At 45.4% G+C, this 23,998-nt stretch overlaps 1 pseudogene; it reads right to left on the reverse strand.

Annotated features, from left to right (window-relative positions):
* Window positions 1-2,512: 2,512 nt before the first annotated feature.
* The window catches only part of LOC136515924 (DNA topoisomerase 2-like), a 34,478-nt pseudogene continuing 12,992 nt past the window's right edge, over window positions 2,513-23,998 (reverse strand).

The following is a 23,998-nucleotide window of genomic DNA, read 5'->3' on the forward strand; positions in this document are numbered from 1 at the left end:
TAAAGCAATAATTTCAGCAAATTTTTAAGATCGTCATGCTTATTACGCCTATGATTTGGAAATTAAAAGTACAGTGAGTGAAAAAGATGATCCCATTGAGTCCATTGGGGACACCGAGGATGCAGATCATGCCAAAACAATCCAACTACTTAAGGAGAAGATTCGAGAGCTGCAACTTAGACTTTTGCAGCAGAACCATGCAACAAGGTTAGTGTTCCTACTATATATTATTGATCAATTTTCTGGTGCATTATGATTTTCTTAACCTATTTATATCAGTTAGTCAGGAATTTCAAATGAAGTGGAGGGCCAGTATGGTTCCATAGAGCCCATGTGGGACACCAAAAAGGAAACAACATTAGTCAACCATGCAGCGATCCTAGATCCTTGCTCCAAGATTGTACTATTCGAACATCATGAAAAGATGACTCAAGAAGCGACACAAAAGCTAAAAGGGAAAGAAGTGCAGAGCCAATATGGTTCCACCAGCAAGGAAACACCATTAGTCAAGCATGCATTGATCCAAGATACTAGCTCCCAGAATGCTGAGTCATCGGATATCCTGACTGTTAAGCAAGAAGTCAAGCATGCAGTGATCCCACATACTTGCTCCTAGAATACTGAGTCATCGGATATCCTGATTGTTAAGCAAGGCACGCTAATCCAGCATCTTGAAGAGAAGGTGAGTGAAATGAAACAGAAGTTGAGAAGGATGGACCAGGTCATACATGAGCTGGACAAAGGATTATTGTTTTCTATGACAGATCCTGTTTTCTTCTGATGATGACGATAGTAAGGCAGCCAACAAAAGCAGCAGCCCACCGAAGCAGGCCAACCGCCATTTGCCTAGGGAAACCAAGTTACCAAACTTTAACCAACAACATGAGGCAACGCCACGAGCACTCTTGAGCTAACGAGGCACGCCCAGAGGATGTGCTCGATGTAACCAACATGTAACAAAAGCAACTTCCCGTGCAATGGGTAGCAGCACGCAAGCACTTGTCAATGTAGTAGGCAGAAGGTGCCCGCACGAATGAAGGGACACTGGCGCTGGGAGTCGGCCGCACATCTGCGGGGGTCTTCCAAGCAGTCACAGGTCTATAACAACTCATGCACCAGTGTAGCCGCAACAGTTAAGCCATCCAAAGCATCTCTACGCACTAGGCACGGTGAGTCTACTTGTGAGGATGGCAACCGAAGGTCCATATAGCGTGAGAGAAAATTGAAACCTATGTGAGGATGGCACACGGCTAGCGAAGGTCCATAGAGCACTAGAGAAAACCAAAACTTATCCAAGGAGGCCACGAGTCATTCCAGCAACACGCTGGCCACCCGAGCCAGCCAGCAGCCTATAGCAGCTTGTCGAAGCAGGCCGCCCGTAGGCTACCGGGCCAGCCACGGAGGCCAGGCATCACCGAAAGTCATCGCAGCGCGGTCACGTAGCGTCCAGCCACTAAAGGCCACACGCTAGCCAGCCATGGCCAGCCAATAGCTAGCCATGGCTAGCTGAAGCTGGCCACGGCCGGCTACCGGCCAGCCACGGAGGTCGTTGGTACGTGACCGACTGTTTGATGGATCCTCATTGAAAAACTTGTGGTTTCCAACCATTTCACCTGAGGTCTCTTATAACCGAACGCCCTCCCACATTATACCTGGGGGGCATCCAGCCCCCCCAGGAGTTTTGGCAGCTTCCTGTATGGTTCCTTCAGGCATTTTGGAGGACGTCAAAAAAGGCATCTGATAAGCATTTTTGGCTGGTTTTTGCTCAAAAACGCAGGTTTTCGCACCAGAGGCGCCCGACAGCCATTGTTCTTCGTGTATGGGACTGAACCTTGGACTTTTTGTGTGGGGCCACTAAGGGTGGGTGCCTTGGGCCCTGTGGGCCACCCCGGTGGGCCTGGGACCCGCGCCCGTTCGAGGCCCATTCTAGCCCATCCATGGCCTGTTTGGGCCCGTTTTTTTGCCGTTTTCACACGTTTTTTGCTTGTTTTCATCGTGCCCTTCACTTAGGCCGACTTGGGCATTTTCATGCGTGATTAACGGATGGCCGAGGTGGGCCACCGGCCCACCTACATTGGCCATGGCCAGCCAAAGTTGGCTACGGCCAGCCTATGCTGGCCTACGCTGGTCGCCGGCCTACCACGGAGGTCGTGGGGTCGGGACCAATTTTTTGGTGTGGCCAATGCAACCAAGTGTCAAATGACTTCCTAATCAACTTAACTATGCTTAGGAGAACCATTTGGAACAATGTTCATATTGACCTACAAACCACATATGATTGACCTACAACTTAACTAAGAAGTGTTTGCATGATTGACCAACCAATTAAAAGGTGCATAGACGCTGTCTGTTGGTGCATGCTTAGCCCATGTGGTGCATAGCCCGTCGTGTGACCGCCATAAAATTCAAACCGCTGTGGTGTATGGCGAGTGAGGGAGGCCGGTAGTCATTCCGACAACACGCTGGGCACCCCAGGACAATGAAATCATTTTAACTTGAGGAAGAGCACCAATTATAAGTCGTTCTTGACTGTTGGGAGAGGCACATTACCATAAAAGGGAGCGACTCCTGGATCAAGATATCGTGAATTGGCCATGATAGCACTTCTTACATCCAGTTCTTTCTCAAAAGCATCAAGATCTTTCAACCAAAGTGATTTTGGCGATGTGTTCTTCAGTTCCTCAACACCATCCACTAATTTTTGTTTCTCAGCATTGAGCTCCTGTATCATCTCTCTAGTCAAGGTACCGATTGACATTGAGAGGAGATAGTCACTAGCCTCCGCTCCTTCAGCTTCAGGACTCTCTTCATTTTCCTCCTCTTCTAAAGCACCTACAGCAGCTGGTTCAGCCCTCTTTTTTCTTTGGGAAAAGATCAAAATTCTTCTGCCGGAGCTCCAAAAATAGATCTGCCCTTTTCCTGTTGTTAACTATAATTTCATTATCAATAACACAGCGGATAAATCTAACTTTGTTTTCAATTTTCTTTAAGTCCAGCTTGATATTTTTCAACAAAGCTTCCTGCACAAATAAATTGGTTACTATGGATTTCAGTTAATGTTGTGAAAAATAAGAAAGTCATCAGATGCACCTTTCTCTTAACATAGAATTCAAGCCTTAATTGAAAGAACTCCTCAAGTACTACAGAAATATCACACTTTTAGTAGTGATTAAATAACAAGAAAATGGGGGTCTATAGCAACACATAATACAAGACATCACTTACTTTGCACAGGAGTGTCATACTTCCGAATTTTACCATCTGAATCAAACAAATGCATGTTTGATGTTCCAATTGTTGTTGTCAGCTTAAACTTCTTCACTAGTCCTTCTTGCTTAGCTATATTCATATTTTCCTCACCTAATTGGAGCTGAATGTAAACGTCTTTGTTATCACCTTGCGCTATGACATCCTGTAAAATAGTTGCAACTGAGCAAAATATGATTGTGCAAACATTATGAATGCAAGCGAAGGTGTCTTCTGTTGTCAACTACCTCTATGAATGATACTTTGTCCTTGTTCTGCTTATCTGAACATAAACCATCAAGAAATTCTTTGTAATCATTAGTCCAACGATGGATTGGCAGTTCAGTAATACTCAGTGTGTTGTCAACAACCTCAATGATTCTAGTGATGGTGTACGTGGAACCAGCTACCTTTGTATTGACTGTCTTCTCTACAGACCCCTATAAGTTTGGGCATAGAAAGTTTGCTTTAGTGACCAATAATTCTAGAGTAGTATTTACAAAACTATGCCTTGGTGCAACTGCAAAAGCCAACTCATAATAATAACCTTGAATCCCCTGTACCATGGATGCATTGGTACAGTAGCCTCTTCATTCAGCAACCGCCTGAGGTTAGCAACGATGTCTCTTGGATTGTAGTTTGAAATATATGTGCTCCATCCAGTTCCAATTCCTTCACTTCCATTGACCAAGACCATGGGAATAATTGGCATATACCTAAGAAAAAGAGGGCCTGTCATTAGCTACACTTTGAATACGTGATTGTGATGAGGACAGATCATGTAAATATGTGATCGCCAACATTACCAGGTGGGTTCAATTGACTGCCCATCCTCATTCAGATAATTAAGTAGAATATCATCATCCTTCGAGAAAATTAAACGTGTGATATGAGACAGCTTGGTGTAGATGTACCTAGGACTCGCAGCATCCTTGCCTCCCTGAAATGATATATAAACATGTAAAATACACATGACAGTAATTGTCACAGTGTTAGGTCATAACAAGCACTGTTATCCCACCTGAGTTCTGGTGCCAAACTGACCACTAGGGTACATAAGGTTGATGTTATTGCTGCCAACAAATTCTGAGCCATTCCAATAATTGTTCTTGCTGAACTCTGCTTGCCATGGTGGTATGCTGAGTGTTAGATCAGATGCACACCCCCACCAAGCCCACCCCCGGAGCCAAGGAAGAAGAAGCACGCCGCTCGGAGTACCAGCAGAGGTGGTGGTGCACCGCCGGTACGAAGAGGAAACCCGAATCGCCACACACCACCGCGCCACCCACGCTGTCTCTCAACAAGGGCTAGGGTTTAGGGTTTGGAACGGAGGAGAAAGAAGCGACGGGTGGAAGAAGGGAGGATATAGGCCATGGATTTTGCGGTGGAAGCAAGCGCGTGGAAGTTTCACTCCTCCCACGTGAGCCCGCCATAGCCACTCGCCACCGCCGCAAAATCGCCCCCAAGAGCACCGTGCGCAGCCGTGCCCAGTTGATACGGTGAAATCTCACGTATGAGTGGAGCCGGGCGGGGGGGATCTATTTGGCCCTGGGAGGACAGGCTAAGGGGGGGTGATGACGCTAAACACCAAAATGGGCTCCAGGGAGCTCAAGGGCTGGCTTGGGCCACCCTTTCAAACACGCCCAAAATTCCTCTTGAATGAGCAAAACAGAATCTTCCTCTGGCCTGGTTTAAGGCCATCAACCATTGAAGGTATTGATCACTGCAGATCCGCCATTGAGAAGAGTATTAGCTCTTTGTTGATGAAATCGCTATACTTGACTTCTTTCTCACGTTGGTCAATGTATGTTCCAGGCTAAAAATTAGTTTGCACATTTAGTGTTGATCCAGCATAAACAAACAATGCCAAACTAGGAAAAGTTGCAAGAGCTAACCTGAAAATTTGTAAGCCATTGTTTCCTATCAGCAATCCATTTCTTGCTGAATGCTAACTCAATATGATTGTCATCTTGGTCATCTAACCAGACAAAATCTTTTTTGTGTTTTTTAATATCTTCAAAGTACTCCTGGCCCTCTTTGGCTATGCTTGTTCCCAATCTATGAACCAATAATGATCCATTTAAATGATTAACAACATAAGAATGTTGTCATCCTTAGCAAATGCCCACAGAATTGAAAAGAAACTTAGAAAAGCAAACACAAGCAACAAATCAGTAAAAGAAAAAAAGGAACTAGAAGGGACAAGCAGACCTTATAGTATTTTATAGTCCATGAACTTGCACTTGCTCCTAAAGTCATTCTCCATTCTTCATACTCTGGTATTTTGTAAAATGATTTCATAGTTTTACCTTTGGTTGCCTGGACAAGTGAATTCCCAGGTGAAAACTAGTATAGGATCAAGAATAAAAGTTGAAAATACATAAAATATGTCCATAATCCCAACTGTTATCTACCTTGATAATTGGAGTGATGAACTCAACCAAGAAAGATTTAACTTTAAGAAGAGACGGCCAGAAGGAGTGGATGAAGTTGATCAACAACCCTTTGATATGGGAACCGTCATGATCCTAAATTTTGGTTGTCAAAGCATGAGCAAACAAAACTTGAGTTTGATTAGTTGATAAACAATTAGAGATGTTGTATGCCAAACCTGATCTGTCATTATCATGAGATGGCCATATCTCAAACCTTTGGCACTTTCATACTGCTTTCCATGCTGCAAACCAAGGATTTGCTTTATGTGCTGAATTTCAGCATTGTCCATTATCTGCTTGTGGTTTGCCTCTCTGAAATTCAACAGTTTTCCCCAAAGGGGAAATACACCAAAGTAATCTCTCCCTACAACAGCTATGCCAGACATCTGCAGGGGCGGATCTCAGCATTTCAGTTCAATAGTTAAACTCATTGTGAATGATCAGATATAACCCACAATTTTTTTTTGTTTAGCTACATCACCAAAACTTCATGTTTGTAGAAAATTAATACAAAATTTTTTATATCAGGTCTGTCATAGTTAGCACTCTTCATATATAGGTTGACACCAAAGGTTGTAATCATCAATCAGGTACAAAATAGGAATCTTGACTGCTGGGAGAGGCACATTACCATAAAAGGGAGCGACTCCTGGATCAAGATATCGTGAATCGACCATGATAGCACTTCTTCCTCAAGATTTTGTTTAGGTTTGTGCAGCATTTCAAGGGTGGGTGGCCGACATGGTAGGTTGCCGGCGAGCAGGACCATCCCAGTATAAACTAGGCCCTATGTGAAGTGGATGGCTCGGTGGAGCTGCGGCAACGCAGGATGGCAAAGGGGAGGTGGCCGGCGCCGTAGAGGTTGCAGATTGCTAGGGCGGTGGAAGCTGCTGCAATGAGGGATGGCAAGGTGGAGAGGTTTGGGGCTAGTATGTGGTATTGGTCTAATTTGGCTCACGGCGTAGAGCTAGTCTGTTTTGGCTCACGGCACAGAGCTGGTCCGTTTTGGCTCACTGGTCCGTTTTGGCTCACGGTGCAGAGCTGGTCCGTAGAGAACCAAATTCGATCCATAAACATTGAATTAGATGGAAAAGAGTGAACCAGACCAACTTCCCTAATTCAAGCAATTGTTCACATACCAACTACGCCAACATTCAGACCAAGTTCAATTGTTCAACACATAACAACTATGCCAACATTCAGACCAAGTTCAACAAGTTGACACCACAGGACAAATAGTATTACAGACCAAGTTCAATTGTTCGACCAACAGGCAGGCAGATGCACCAATAGGCATCAAAAACAGCACAAGCGAAGTATCATAGCTCAACACTTCCAACAGCAACATACTACCCAGAGACTGGGATGATTCTAGTTCAAAGACAGTGCCATCAATGCTAAACGAGTCTGACCAAAGTCTGAAACAACTCAAGCTCCCATCTTGTCCCGCAACTATCGTCCCCGTGATGATTCATTCTTCTGATGAAACACGACGTACTCCAGAACTGACATCATGTAGTCAGTACACCATGACTGCAAAGAGGAATAACAAAGAGAGATTAGACAACATTTCACAGCTAGCAAAAAAAGAATCAAGCCAGAACACACTAACCGTTTCAGTAATCTCCATGGACATACTACCGTTGTAGCTCTCTAGGAAGCTCATTGTAGGTAGTATGAAGTTGGTAGGGGTTCCCGTAACTTCAACAGGTTGAGGTTCCCACTTCACAATATCTAGTTTACCTCTAGGTATGTTAGGGTTCATGCTTTCTTCAACTAATTCCACAATACTGGTTGACCACAATTTCGTGCAAACATCTAGATCAACATTGTTACTCAACACTTCCGTCCTCTCTTCATAATTGTTCACACAAAATATGATGCATTTACCATCATGAAGGATCAAAAGAAACATCTGGAAAAACAAGCATATCGAATTTTTTTATAGATAAGCAATTCAGGGGAATTCAAAATCTAATATACGCAAGTGAAAATCAAAATCTGATGTATGCAAGTGAAATTCAAACTCTTACCAAAAAATTTTGTGGGAAGGGTTTGATTGCAACTCCTCGGCATATCTCTTTAACTTCATCTTTATTCTCCACAAAGAGGGACTGATGTCAAGGCAAAATAAACATCAAATTTTGTTTTTTGAAAATGTATCTTTTAACCCTAGTGTCATTCTATTTCGTACATGTTGCTGTGTTTGACAATGTATCTTTTTACCCTGATGTCACTCTATTCCCGGATGTTATTGTATGCATCTTCTAAATGGAAGTGATAACTTCTAATGGAACTGATGTGCGATGGCTGGGCCAGTGTGCATGGACCAGGGTGCATGGGCCAAAAGGGAGAGGGGGAGGAATGGCGTGGCCTCCTTAATCCTCAAAAGCAAATAAGTTTAGACAGAACATCTGAAAAATTCTGAGCACAGCTACATTTTAGCTAGTGGCTGGCTAATCAAGCGACTGCCACATTTTAGCTCATGTATGACCTGGTCCATCCACGCGAAGATCTCACGAAGAGCTACATGGTTTTGCTCAAGAAAGCACTCAGACGATGCTTGTTCCTGCTCAACAAGACCTAAAGGAACAAGACGAGGCTTCCAGAGCTCAACCATGAAGTGCTCGGGGGCTTGTCGGTGCGAGACCCATGGGATACCCCACAAGGAAGGGAGAGGATCTAGTCTAACTAGGATTCTTCCCATGTAATCTTAGTAGTAGTATTATTCTATAATCCTACTAGGAACTCTCATTGTAAACCGACTAGGATTCTGACCTCCTGACTATATAAAGGAGGGCAAGGTTCCTAGAGACATGACTTTGATGACAACACAACACTTTACAATTAATCCAACGCGAAGGCTAACACCGACTGGACGTAGGGCTATTACTCAATCACAATCGAGGGTCCGAACCAGGATAAATCGACTGTCTCTTGCATTTACCATCGAGTTCTGCATATGCTGAAGCCTAAACAAACTACCCCAGGTACCCCTGTGGCAGGCTATCGGTGGTGAAACATCGACAACCTCCTCTTTGTATAAGCCCTGGTCCCGAACTCTATATAAGGGCAGCCAGGGCACCATTTCCTAATATTCTGAATTCTCTACCATTCCATTCATTCACCATTGTAGTACGGCTCCTAGAGCTTCTCTTCAGGTAGCCCATCGCCTAGCATAGGTCATTCCACTTCTTCCACTATTCTTGCACCCCCCATTGTAAGAACTTCAGAGCATTCAAGCAAGGAACACGCACTCAATCATCTCTGAGACTAGATGTAGGGCTCTGGCCTGAACCAGTATAAATCCTCATGTCTATTGGATGCTACCATCGTCTTTCTAGAGCAACGTGGTCATCATATAAGTTTACTAGTCCGGTTTACAAAACATCGACAGTTGGCGCGCTAGGTAGGGGATAGTCGCGCACTCTCATTTGTTGAGAAGGAAGCTATGGCTCCTCGCACTGCTGGTGGACTCGTTGGTGGAATGGACCACGGTGGCCACATCCACCACAAAAAACTACGAGTTCACGAACATCAAAGGGCTAGCACCCACGACCGCACACGGCAACGACCCTAAACCTCTACCATAGAGATCCGAAACATGTAGCCCGTAGCGGACACACCCTCAAAACTGCCTCTGGAGGCAGCATCCTGGAGTTCACCTACCCATAGGGGCCAATACCCTCGCTCACCACTGGCCACGGCCGCCATCTAGGCCTCCCATTCAAGAAGCCCAAGGTCCATGGCTCTCAACGAACTAGCCTAGGGAATGGCCTCAACTGGCCACATCCTTTTGGGGAACCATGCGGTTAATAGCACCAAAGGGTCGACAGCCGCGTCCGCCCTCAGCTACGACCTAGACCTCTGTCCCATAGGCCTAGATCCCATGGTCCACGGTGGACACAATCTTGGAACTGCCCTCAGGGGTAGCATCTCGGAGTGCACCTACTTGAGGGGCCCAGTACCTCTCTCATTACTGGCCATAGCCGAGACTTCCACCTGGGAAGCCAAATGGCCATGGCTCACAACGATCTCACCTAAGGAATGACCCACGGTGGCCACATCCTTTTTGGGACTACAAGATCGCCCTAAACCAACAGGGCAACACCCGTGATCCGTTCATACCTAGTCTAGGCTTGCCATGCTGGCAAAACTAAAACCTACGATAGAATCATGCCCCGGGTAGCGTCACCTACCAGCGAAACATGATGAACCAGGATGCGCACGAATGGTGAAACTACCCGCCACCACTGTGGCATCACCGTTAGTCGTCGAGTGGCTAACCTGCATCATGCCACGCAAGGTCAAGCCCGTGACCTAGGATCCAATCCAACATAGCAGGCAACCTGTACGACACGGCTCCATAGGCTTGCCACCCGTTGCACGAAGGCATGTGCATCCGAGGAAGCGAGTGAAAGGTCCTAATGGCTACAGGGGGTGAATAGCCTATTAACAAAATTTCTACAACAACACTTAACAAACCGGTTAAATAATTATGAGGCAAAGCAAGTATTGTGCTAGCCTACTAAAAATACAAGCCACCTACCACACTTCTAGTTTCTATAGTTTCTAACCACACAATGGCTATGTCACTACACTAAGTTAATGTGCTCTCAAAGGCTAACTAAAGAGACACACTAACCAAACTAACAAGCTCTCACAACTAGCTACACTAAAGAGCTTGATAACTAGTTTATGGTATGTAAAGAGAGAGAGCAAGATGTTTATACCGCCAAGTCGAGGAATCAACCAATCAATCACAAGAATCAATATCAATGAAGACCAATCACCTCAGAATCAAATGATGACACAATGATTTTTTTACCGATGTTCACTTGCTTACCGGCAAGCTAGTCCTCATTGTGGCGATTCACTCACTTGGAGGTTCATGCGCTAATTGGCATCACACGCCAAACCCTCAATAGGGTGCCACACAACCAACACAAGATGAGGATCACACATGCCACGAGCAATTCACTAGAGTACCTTTTGTCTCTCCGCCGGGGAAAGGTCAAGAACCCCTCACAATCACCACGATCGGAGCAGAAGACAATCACCAATCTCCGCTCGATGATCCTCATTGCTCCAAGCCATCTAGGTGGCATAACCACCAAGAGTAACAAGTGAATCTCATAGTGAAATACGAACACCAAGTGCCTCTAGATGCAAACACTCAAGCAATGCACTTGGATTCACTCTCAATCTCACAAAGATGTTGAATCTATGATGGAGATGAGTGGGAGGACTTTGGCTAAGTACAAAAGGTTGCTATGTCAATGCAAATGGCTAAGAGGGTGAGCTAGAGCCAGCCATGGGCTTAAATAGAAGCCCCATGAAATAGAGCCATTGTACCCCTTCACTGGGCATAACTTGGGGTGACCGAACGCTCCGGTCAAATCAATCAGACGCACCCTGCCAGCGTCCAGTTAACGGATGGCTACCATGTCATCCCTCTCTTCAAATACTAAGCGCCCGATCTCAATGGTCAAGTGATGATCGGACACGTTAGTTTAAACATGACCGAACATAGGACCCTAGCATCCGGTCATTTCCAGTAGGTTCCAGAGGTGGAATTTCACGACCGAACATGTTCGGTCGGTCACGATCGGACGTAGCATCAGCGTCTGATCCTTTCTCCTCTTCTCTATGCTACCACATCAGCAGGACCGAACGCACATAGCCAGTGTCCGGTCATGAAGTGACCCAGCGTCCGATTGAAGACCGACGCCAGCGTCTTCACTGCTTCTACTGACCGGACGCACCGGTCCAGTTGAGGCTAGAGTTCGGTGCACTCTGTGAAACCCTGTCTTTTCTATACAGGGCGCTGGTGGCACCGTCGAACTGTCCGCACTCTATGGGCGGACACTCCATCGGTGAAGTTTCTAACCCTTGCTCAAATGTGCCAACCACCAAGTGTATCACCTTGTGCACTTGTGTTAGCATATTTTCACAAACATTTTCAAGGGTGTTAGCACTCCACTAGATCCAAAATGCATATGCAATGAGTTAGAGCATCTAGTGGCACTTTGATAACTGCATTTCAATACGAGTTTCACCCCTCTTAATAGCATGGCTATCGATCCTAAATGTGATCACACTCTCTAAGTGTCTCGATCACTAAAACAAAATGGCTCCTACCACTTGTACCTTTGCCTTGAGCCTTTTGTTTTTCTTTTACTTCTTTTCCAAGTCCAAGCACTTGATCATCACCATGGCAACGCCATCATCATGTCATGATCTTCATTTGCTTCACCACTAATTAGTGCTACCTATCTCATAATCACTTTGATAAACTAGGTTAGCACTTAGGGTTTCATTAATTTACCAAAACCAAACTAGAGCTTTCAGTAGGCTCCCTTAGCACATCATGCGTCATGATGAGGTGACCGGACTGTGCTATGTTCGAAGCTAGTCCCCATAGCAACAGGTCATGACAGAACCATGTTGGGAATTACAACTGCACACGGAGCTAGAGACACGGCGACAGCAACATCGTCGTGCCAGGAGGACTCAGATGCTAGTATGCACGAGCCCTCCTAGTTAGAAGCTACAACAAGCCAAATGTGAAGAAGCCATCCTCAGGGGCTCATGAGCCCATCGAGGATATCGAGCTAGCAAGGAACGACCTAGGGCTGCCCAAAGGGTCGATCCTCACCAGTTGTGACTGCTCAGAGCGGTGGAGAAGCGACCTCATCGACTTACGGCCTAGGGACCATGACAGCTCTAGAGCAAACAAGCGCTCAGGGGCTTGTAGCACCTTGAGCAGCAACTCCGCCATGAATAGATGCTCGGGGTCTCAACATGCCCCGAGTTACGACAACCAGATCCGCAATAGCTTTCGACACATTGGTCAGTAACATTATCTCTGGCTCCAGCTATTCTACCCAAACACATTCACATACACATGTAGGCCCACCCCTAGCTTCAGAAAACCATGACCAACTCATGGAGCAAAGCCACGAAACAGTGTGCTCAAGCACCCCATCTAGGAGCCACTTAGATCCCTAAGTGACCCACTTCGGCTCGTGCTAGTAGCCGAACACGAATCACCCACGGAGGATGCATGCGAGGACAAATATATATGTCCCATGATGTAGCACTACTTGTCCCCATCACAATGACCCCTTTCCTAAACATCTTTTGATCGCTCCCCGCGCCACGATGAGCTGGTAACCCATGTCCTGACCTCTCGCTCGGGACACCCCGGCCGACCCAACGGACTAGCTCCCAGGCAAGGCCAAGCACCCACGCACGAGCCTGAGAGGAAACGGGAAACCCATTCACTCAGGACTAGGGGAGCGGAAGGAAGGGGCTCATGTCGCTCTCTCGCTTTCTTCTTGCATCATGCTGGATCTATGATCATCCTTCACCGTCCTGTCGTTCCAACGGATCACGCACATTTTAGCCCCACAGGCCAGCCCTTAGGCTAAGATACGCATTTGTAGGCGCAGACCCAGGGGGATGAAGCACATTCCAATTCGAACAGAAAGTAAGTAAAAGAACGGCGTAATGACAAGTGAATATGCCAATCATACTCTAGGTGCAAAGACCCCAAGCACCATCCATCGTCGAATGAGAGATCTGCTTCAAGCTTCTCCATGTGCACCCACGGTAGGATGGAACGGCGAACTATTTCCCAAACTTCTTACCGCAATGAGACGCCTCTCAGACCAAGCCTCCTGAACTAGCTCTAGGGCAAGGTTGGGCACTAACGCGGATAAGGACCAAAACAAAACAAAACACCGCTCTGCCCGGGCAGGTGGAATGGGGAAAATTGAAGCATACGCCCTCTGCTCGCTTTTTCCCTTTGCATCAAACCAGATCGGCAACCTGACCCTGATGCCTCGACCGCAACGTTGGGCCACATAATGTTCAGCTCTATGGGCCAGCCCCTAGACTAGAACATGCACTCGCGCTCACAAGGCTAACATAGAAGGAGCACATTTCAACCTAAACAATAGGAACACAGGCGACAACAGGACAAGGTGGGATCACACGCAAGCAACATTACATGCAAAAGCAGCGAGCACCGCTACGACCGAGTAGCCCTCAGCGCGCGTAACGCTCGAGTAAGTCGGCCCACCCTAAGCCAAAAGCACACAGTCACTCACGGCCGACCCCGCACATTCAAGAAAAGAAGACCGAGCAAACGACCTCGGCAAGAACAAATCCCGCATAATGAGCTCAATGAGGCCTAAGTTAGCAGATGTGACTCATTTGCAGAGCACTTGTGCTTTCCCAAATGACCATGGCAGGTGCATCATCTGGCCAAGCAAAACCATCAAAAAACTCCCCAAGGCCCCAAGAAGCACAACCCACTCGAGAATGTTGGGCGCCTCGGTGCACAATCAAACGGCCTATCAGGCCACCACTCCACCTGGTTCTGTGGTAACCGCTCCCCTAGAGGGAGACTCAGCGGGGAGCCTCAAACACATCACCCCTCTCAATTACGACAGAGCATGACGAGGCGCGTGGGCATAAATCCCCATAGCCCAATAATGGCTCAACGACGAGCCTAGCCGAACAAAATGTTTGGTGAAGGTCGACAATATGGAGATTAGATAGGTTAGGCAAAAACCCTTCATGCCAAGGATCATCGAGACAAGTCATTGAAACAATTGGCACTGGTGATGTTAAAAGAGAAATTGGAAAAAGCAACGTGTGCATCAGAGCCTCAAGGACTCATGCGTTTGCCGATTACAACACTGTCCTAAACACTAGGATCACTGGCTTCTAAAGCCATGACTAAAGACATCTAGTCCAACATGCTATGGGACTAGATGAACCCGAGGTTACAATAATCGTCGGATCCCCTTTCGCTCACGATGGACATCTCATGAAGAGGAGAAACTAGTACAAGGTGTCTCTAGCCTTCAGAGTTGCATTGCGGGCAGGAGAGGACTATCAAAAGAAGTCTCAGGGATGACCACCTCATGGAGCTCCCTCTAACATCTGAGGAAAAGGAGCCCGCCAGAAATCGCCCCGACACTGCTTCTAGTAGAGTAGAGGAGGAGCGCCTAGCGATGAACGCCGGCAAGGTGTGGCAGAACTTCCTCTAACACCCATGGAGGACGAATGCTGGCAAGGTGCAGTGGAGCCCAATCTCTGAAGGTCCTCCCGATGGCGGTGAAGCCACCAAAACAGACCGCAAACCATGACGCCCGACAAAGACAGCCATTCTCTCACTCGGATTGGACATTGGGGAAAACTCAAAAGATAGGGGAGAAGTGGGGATGAGGCGCATTGTCCTTCTCTCCCTTGACTTAAATAGGCGGCATGAAGACAAAGGCAGAGAAGACGGCGATCGATATTCAAGATGGGCGTAAACCCCAAGACGCATTCGCAATCAAGAGGCAGACGGCGCGACGGTTCAGTCCCCTAGGCGACACAAGACCCATCGACGGTCTCAGGAGGTACGCCAAACGCATGTGTTTCCTCCATCATTTACTAACCGCTTTATCGCAACACAGGGGAGGCGGCCAGGTGAAAGTCCGAGCGGCGGATGCCAACACGGTAATGTATCCCGAGTAAGCCTCGTACCTTTTGCCTTCATTATTATCTTTCATTGCATGAGCTCGCATTTTACAGTGCACAACTATTCATGAGAGGGCACCGCCAGGATGCAACATGGCTAGGGGAGGTCGACAGCCCCTAGGTGAAAACTTTAGTTTGGTTTTAGTGAATTAATGAAACCCTAAGTGCTAACCTAGTTCATCTAAGTGATCATGAGATAGGTAGCATTATTCCAAGTGGTGAAGCAACGATGAAGATCATGATGATGGTGATGCCATGGTGATGATCAAGTACTTGGACTTAGAAAAGAAGAAAGAGAAAAACAAAAAGCTCAAGACAAAGATGAAATTGATAAGAGTTTTTTGGTTTAGTGATCGAGACACTTAGCGAGTGTGATCACATTTAGGATTGATAGCCGTACTATTAAGAGGTGTGCAAACTAGATCAAGATTGGCTTCATTTTGTGAGCATTTCTCATTTGTGTCATCCATTGAACCAAAAAAGATAGATGAAGCATTGAAGGATGTTGATTGGGTGAATGTTATGCATGAATAATTAAATAACTTCACAAGAAATCAAGTATGGAAATTAGTAGAGAGACCAAAGGGACACAATGTAATTAGAACCAAATGGGTCTTTAGAAACAAGCAAGATCAAGATGGGATAGTAGTAAGGAATAAAACAAGATTGGTAGCACAAGGGTATACATAAGTTGAAGGTCTTGACTTTGGAGAAATATATGACCCGGTTGCTAGATTGGAAGCAATTAGAATCTTATTAGCCTATGCTCATGCCCACAACATCAAGCTCTACCAAATGGATGTCAAGAGTGCATTTCTCAATGGTTACATCAATGAAGAAGTATATGTTGAGCAACCTCCCGATTTTAAAGATGACAAGAAGCCCGACCATGTGTACAAGTTGAAGAAGGCATTGTATGGCTTGAAGCAAGCACCTAGAGCATGGTATGAGAGATTAAGGGACTTCCTACTCTCTAAAGGGTTCGTGATGGGCAAGGTTGACACCACTCTTTTCACCAAGAAGATTGGCAAAGACTTATTTGTGTTGCAAATATATGTTGATGATATCTGTAAGGAAAATGGACCCTTGGCCCATTTACTTTGGATTTTGGTGTTTGATGACCAACACAACCAAATTGGACTAATGAATTTATAAGTGTTTGTTTTGTAGTCCAATAAGGTGCAAGACGTGACTTGGACGAAGGTGACGTGATGATCCGATGATCAACACCTCAAGCAAGACATTAGAAGCACAAGAAAAGACCTAAGATATCAAGCAAAGTCCAAGCATGAAGATAGGAACCAAGCCGTACGCAAGATCGCGAAAAAACGAGCTCGCAGAGGCGACCGGACGCTGGACCGGACGCTGAAAGCGCGACCGGACGCTGGACCGGTGGCTCGGCAGACAGGCGACCGGACGTGAGGACCGGACGCTGGCGGCAACCGACCGGACGCAGGAACGCAGCGTCCGATCGAAGTACAGAGAGGTTCTAGGCGCGCGAAACTGCGACCGGACGCGTCCGGTGGCAGGCGACCGGACGCTGGCAGCGTCCGATCGGTAGTTCGCTGGCTGCAACGGTCGGGACGACCGGACGCGTCGGTCAGGACGATTCAGCGTCCGGTCAGTAGCAGATTTGCGGGAGTTCGACCCCAACGGCTACTTTCTCAGTGGGGCTTATAAATACAACCCCCAACCGGCCATTTGAGTAGTGTGGAGCTGAGGAAACATACCAAGGGTGTTGATACACCATTTTAGTGATCTCCACTTGCATAGTGCTTAGTGTTCCATCAGGTGATTAGCGTAGGTGCTTTGCGAAGTGCTTAGGTTGATTAGACCACCGCTTATGCGCTTGCTCTAGGTGTATGCCTAGTGTTTAGTGAGGTTTGCATACCTCTTGCCACCCCGTGCTTGCGAGCACAAGAGTTGTACATCGGAGGGGCTTGAAGTCTTGCGAGATCGCACCAACCGCGTTTGTGGTGCGGCCGCCACCGTGTACCTGAAGGGAACAAGGCCCGCGGCGTTTCGGCCGAAAGCTTGATAGTGAAGACGGCGGGGAGCATCCGGGAGAGGCTTGCCGGAAGGCACATCGGAGACCCACTTGCGCGTGGGGAAGGCCCGAGGCTATCCACGGAGTTACCCGACCGGGAGCTTGGCCCTTGCGAGGGATTCCTTGCGAGGGGCTCCAACGAGGACTAGGGGGAAGCTTGCGCGCTTCTCGATACCTCGGTAAAAATACCGGAGTCGTCGACGGGAGTTTGCATATCTCTACCTTGCTCTTTAAGCTTCCGCATTTACTATTGATCATTTTATTATCATTTGCTGGTAGAGATAGCAACACACTAGCAAAACCATAGTTGCACATCTAGATAGATTATCTTTTGCATAGGTTTTGCTAGAGGTAGAAAAAGAGGCCATAGTTTTGAGTTAGAATTTTAAGTTGCCTAATTCACCCCCCCCCCCTCTTAGGCGTCCACGTGTCCTACAAGTGGTATCAGAGCAGGTTGGCTCAATTTGGACCTTTGGCTTAACCGCCGTTGAGCCGACGCTATTTAGAGTGGTTGGGATGGATACCGCTAGGCCTCCGCAATTTGATGGCACTAACTTCCCATACTATAAAGCAAGAATGGCTTGTCATCTTGAGGCGGTTGATTTAGGTGTATGGAGAGTCACTCGTGACGGGATGAAACCCATTAAGAATCCCGAAAAAACCCACAAAGAGTGATGAAAAAGAATTGCATTTTAATGCTAGAGCAAAAAATTGCTTGTTTGAATCCTTTAGCATGAATGTTTTTAACCAAGTATTTACTTTAAATACGGCACATGAAATTTGGTTAAAACTTCCAAGAGCTCCATGACGGCACAGGTAATGTCCATGAGCAAAAACATTGTCTAGCAAAGCAAAACTATGATTCCTTTACTATGAATGATGATGAGCTTGTTCATGATATGTATTCTCGTTTGAATCTAATTATCAATGAGCTCCATTCTATAGGATTATTAAAGCTAGATGATGCGGACATCGTGAGGAAGATCATCTCCGTACTACCACAAAAGAAATATTCAAGCATCATCACCATCCTTCACAATATGGAGGACTTGAGCACCATGACCCCGGGCATTGTCATTGGCAAGATAGTGGCATTTGAAATGTCACGAAAGATGGGTCAAGAAGAAGCCTCTTCATCAAGCAAAGGCAAAGCTCTCGCATGTAGCGAGAAAAAGAAGATGAAGGGCAAGAAAGTTGAGACAAGCTCAAGCTCAAGTTCCTCAAGTGAAGATGAAGATGAGGATGATGATGATGAAGAAGAAGAATCAAGTGATGATCAATCTTCCTCCTCCACCTCCGACCTTGATGAAGAATCAATCAAACTTATCAACAAGGTGGAGAAGATGATCCAAAAGCTCAATGTCAAGGGTGTGCCCATCCAAATCCAAGACCTCGTTTTCACCAATCAAAGAAACGAGCAAAGAAAGAGAGGATGCTATGGATGTGGCGAGGTGGGGCACTTTGTGGAAGTTTGTCCAAACAAGCCCACACCCAAGACAAAGAAGAAGGCAGTGCAAGAACAAAGCCCTCACATCAATAAGGTCATGGGATGATTCTTCAAGTGAAGAAGACCATCACAAGAGGCGAGGGCGCAAGCACTCATCATCTAGCTCTTCACATATGTGCCTTATGGCACGAGGTAACGAAAGCTCTTCCTCTAGTGAGAGTGATAGTGATGATGATATGCCTTCTTATCATGAAATTGTGCAACAAAATCTTAAATATGCTAAAGTTTGCACTAGTCAACAAAAGAAGCTCAAAAATTTAAAAGAAGAGCTAGGTAGTTCACAAGAAGCATACAAGAACTTTGCTTGAACAATATGAGAACTTTGCAAATCTAAATGTTGAACTATCTACTAAAATTGAGCAACTTGAGGCTAGTGCAACAACAAATGAATGCACAATTAGTGATAAGCAACTTGCAAAGAAAAATGAAAAATTGAAAGAAAAGTTAGCTAGCTCACAAAATGATTATCAAAGTTTGCTTGCTAAAATGGAAATCATGTGCAAACATTGTGATGAGCTAACAAATAAAGTTGCTAATCTTGAGGTCGTCAAAAATACCCCCACCAAGGCATCTAAAAGAAATGACATAATTAAAAAGGATGCATCTACCTCTTGCAATGATTTATGTTTAGACTCACCTTTGTGCAACCAAGCTTGTGTTGAGAAAGTGATTGTAGATACATGCACACAAGAGGTTGCAAAGAGAAATGAGCAACTCAAGCAAGAAGTAGCTCGCCTCACCAAGGACTTGACTCAAGTGAAAGGCAAGGCAAAGCAAACCCAACTTCATCAAGATAACACCGTCAAGGGAGTGAAGAAGCTTGATGAAGGACAAATCGTGGTTTGCTACGTGTGCCACAAAGAAGGCCACAAGTCCTATGAAGTGCAAGGTGAAGAATGGGGGAGGAGCAAAGAAGAAGGAGAAAAAGGCAAACAAGCAAGCTCTCCAACACCTACACCAACAAGGTGGACAAGAAGGCCTCCACACCCTATCTCTTGAAGAAGAAGAAAAATGACAAGGTGGTGGCCATCAAGGTGAACAAGCAAGCCAACAATGGGATCAAACGCTTTTGGGTGCCAAAGGAAATCATTTCCAACATGAAGAGCACCAAGAAGGTTTGGATCCCGAAAGGGAAGTAAGAAGTCCGTCAGCAAATGGGGAATTTGGAGACTTGGCAAAGTATGAGTGCATTTCATGGGGTGCATCATGATGGACAAAATCATTGCCAAGTGGGTTAGTGAATACTATGGACCCAAATTCCCCTTCCCATGTTAGGTAACTAGATGTTATTACTTTTAATTGGTACATCTTGCAATTAGATTTTCCTACAATTAGTATCTTTAAGCATCTAGTTACTCTTCATGCCTATGTTTGCATTTACATGTTTAAATCATTTGCCATGCATACAATAGGTATATCTTATGGTAGGATTGCTCGGTTTCATTTTTAACTCTTGGAGCAAACCTACATGGTTTAAAATTGTCTAGAAGCAAGGCACATAGCTTATCTTACAATTGTTTATTAAATATGTGCCAAAGGCCAAATTGTAGATAATCTCTCCTGAATATCTTTTGAAAATGATTCTCACATTCATGAGATGTCATCTTTCAAGTGGTATTTTTTTTAATTCTAAAATCAATGTGCATGATTTCTACAATGTATTCTATATTTGTGTGCACATATTTAGGGGGAGTATTTCTACAACTTGGATGCTTTGAGACTAACACTTTTTAAATGGTATCAACTTCTCAAACCTATCACATGTGTAGTAGTCTCATTGTAAGGAAATTAGAGTCCCCAAAGTTAAGCATCATTCTTCATTTAGTATCATCATGTTAACTTTATTTTGATATATATATGCTTTCTCCATGCATTATATAGATTAAACTCCTTTGTGCAATAATTTGACAATTATGCATATGCTTTGCTTTCTATCATATGTATGCATTTATGTAGGGGGAGCTTAGTCTATATAATGTGAGAGTCAAATTTTGTGATCTATCCAATTCTACATACAAAGGATCACAAAGTTTGACCCTCTCTTGTGCTACTAATGTCTTCCTTTTCGGTGTTTGATGCCAAAGGGGGAGAATTTGGAGGACCAAAGGCATGCATTAAGTTAATGTTTACAAATGGAAATGGTCCAAGAAAGGGAGGATAGTGGATTATGGATTAGTTTAAGTAATGGGGAGAATTAATAAGAAGCAAAACTTTAATCCATAATGCCACATGGGGACATTTGCAAGGGCAAGCTAGGTCTTCAATTGGTATCATAGTCTTTCATGTAGTATCTCTTAGCAACATAAAACCTTGCCCCTTGCATTGCATCCTAGCAAGTAGATAGTTTTTAAATTAAAAATTTTGTTATTTGCTTGCTTTGGTCGTGTTGGCATCAATCACCAAAAAGGGGGAGATTGTAAGGAAAATGGACCCTTGGCCCATTTACTTTGGATTTTGGTGTTTGATGACCAACACAACCAAATTGGACTAATGAATTTATAAGTGTTTGTTTTGTAGTCCAATAAGGTGCAAGACGTGACTTGGACGAAGGCGACGTGATGATCCGATGATCAACACCTCAAGCAAGACATTAGAAGCACAAGAAAAGACCTAAGATATCAAGCAAAGTCCAAGCATGAAGATAGGAACCAAGCCGTACGCAAGATCGCGAAAAAACGAGCTCGCAGAGGCGACCGGACGCTGGACCGGACGCTGAAAGCGCGACCGAACGCTGGACCGGTGGCTCGGCAGACAGGCGACCGGACGTGAGGACCGGACGCTGGTGGCAACCGACCGGACGCAGAAACGCAGCGTCCGATCAAGTACAGAGAGGTTCCAGGCGCGCGAAACTGCGACCGGACGCGTCCGGTGGCAGGCGACCGGACGCTGGCAGCGTCCGATCGGTGGTTCATGGCTGCAACGGTCGGGACGACCGGACGCGTCCGGTCAGGACGATTTAGCGTCCGGTCAGTAGCAGATTTGCGGGAGTTCGACCCCAACGGCTACTTTCTCAGTGGGGCTTATAAATACAACCCCCAACCGGCCATTTGGAGTGTGTGGAGCTGAGGAAACATACCAAGGGTGTTGATACACCATTTTAGTGATCTCCACTTGCATAGTGCTTAGTGTTCCATCAGGTGATTAGCGTAGGTGCTTTGTGAAGTGCTTAGGTTGATTAGACCACCGCTTATGCGCTTGCTCTAGGTGTATGCCTAGTGTTTAGTGAGGTTTGCATACCTCTTGCCACCCCGTGCTTGCGAGCACAAGAGTTGTACATCGGAGGGGCTTGAAGTCTTGCGAGATCGCACCAACCGCATTTGTGGTGCGGCCGACACCGTGTACTGAAGGGAACAAGGCCCGCGGCGTTTCGGCCGAAAGCTTGATAGTGAAGACGGCGGGGAGCATCTAGGAGAGGCTTGCCGGAAGGCACATCGGAGACCCACTTGCGTGTGGGGAAGGCCCGAGGCTATCCACGGAGTTACCCGACCGGGAGCTTGGCCCTTGCAAGGGATTCCTTGCGAGGGGCTCCAACGAGGACTAGGGGGAAGCTTGCGCGCTTCTCGATACCTCGGTAAAAATACCGGAGTCGTCGACGGGAGTTTGCATATCTCTACCTTGCTCTTTAAGCTTCCGCATTTATATTGATCATTTTATTATCATTTATGGTAGAGATAGCAACACACTAGCAAAACCATAGTTGCACATCTAGATAGATTATCTTTTGCATAGGTTTTGCTAGAGGTAGAAAAAGAGGCCATAGTTTTGAGTTAGAATTTTAAGTTGCCTAATTCACCCCCCCCCTCTTAGGCGTCCACGTGTCCTACAATATCATATTTGGATCAACCAATCAAGACTTTTGTGAAGAATTTAGAAAGATGATGGATAATGAGTTTGAAATGTCCATGATTGGAGAGTTAAGTTACTTCCTTGGTCTTCAAATCAAGCAATTGAAGAATGGTACATTCGTGAGTCAAGGCAAGTACATCAAAGACATACTCAAGAAGTTTGGCATGAGTGATGGCAAAGCCATTAGCACGCCAATGGGGACAAATGGCAATTTGGATAGTGATGCAAGTGGCAATATGGTGGATCAAAAATTATATCAGTCTATGATTGGAAGCCTACTTTATGTGACCGTATCAAGGTCGGATGTCATGTTTAGTGTAGGCATATGTGCAAGATTTCAAGCCTCACCAAGAGAAAGTCATTTAAAGGCTACAAAGAGAATATTGAGGTACTTGAAGCATACACAAAATGTTAGTTTGTGATATCCCAAAGGAGTAATTTTTTAGCTAGTTGGTTACTCTAACTCGGATTATGCGGGATGCAAGGTTGAAAGGAAGAGCACCTCGAGCACATGTCAATTGTTGGGAAGATCACTAATTTCATGGTCATCAAAGAAGTAAAATAGTGTTGCATTATCAACCGCCGAAGTTGAATACATATCCGCCGGTAGTTGTTGTGCACAATACATTGGATGAAGGCCACTTTGAGTGACTTTGGAATCAAGTTCAAGAAAGTGCCATTGCTACGTGACAATGAGAGTGCAATCAAGTTAACCAACAATCCGGTTCAATATGCAAGAACAAAGCACATTGATGTCTACCACCATTTCATAAGAGATCACCAACAAAAAGGAGACATTTGTATTGAGAGTGTAGACACTGAAGATCAACTTGCCAATATATTCACCAAGCCATTGGATGAGAAAATGTTTTGCAAGCTAAGGAATAAGTTGAATATATTGGATTTCTCAAATATGTGTTGATGCACCCCTCACTTATATGAAATGCCTCTTCTTCGAGCAATCCAAGGTAAAGGTTAATTGGCATGGCATACATCCTTGCTAAGGACATGTTTAGTGCATCTAGTCATCTATCATATTTAATAGGCTCATTCATGAAAATCAAATGATTTTGATGTTTGTATGGTACCACTATTGCTTCTATGCTTAATTTGGTCTAGTGGTAGTATATGACATGTTTGTGGGCTTATAAACCTAGTGTTTGATCTAGAAAATGAGCTATAAGTGTTTAACTCAACATGCTACAAGATAACCCTTATTTGGAGGTGTGAAGAAGCTTGTCCTTGGATCAAACTAAGTTAAATATCTTTAGCAAATGTTCTAGATTGAACCAAATTTGGAAAAATGGTCCTCACCCCATTGATTGACATTGATAATCTCAACCTATCTACATTTTGAACATTTGTGGTCATTGATGACAA

Source organism: Miscanthus floridulus, chromosome 17, assembly GCF_019320115.1.
Source record: "Miscanthus floridulus cultivar M001 chromosome 17, ASM1932011v1, whole genome shotgun sequence".
NCBI lineage: Eukaryota > Viridiplantae > Streptophyta > Magnoliopsida > Poales > Poaceae > Miscanthus > Miscanthus floridulus.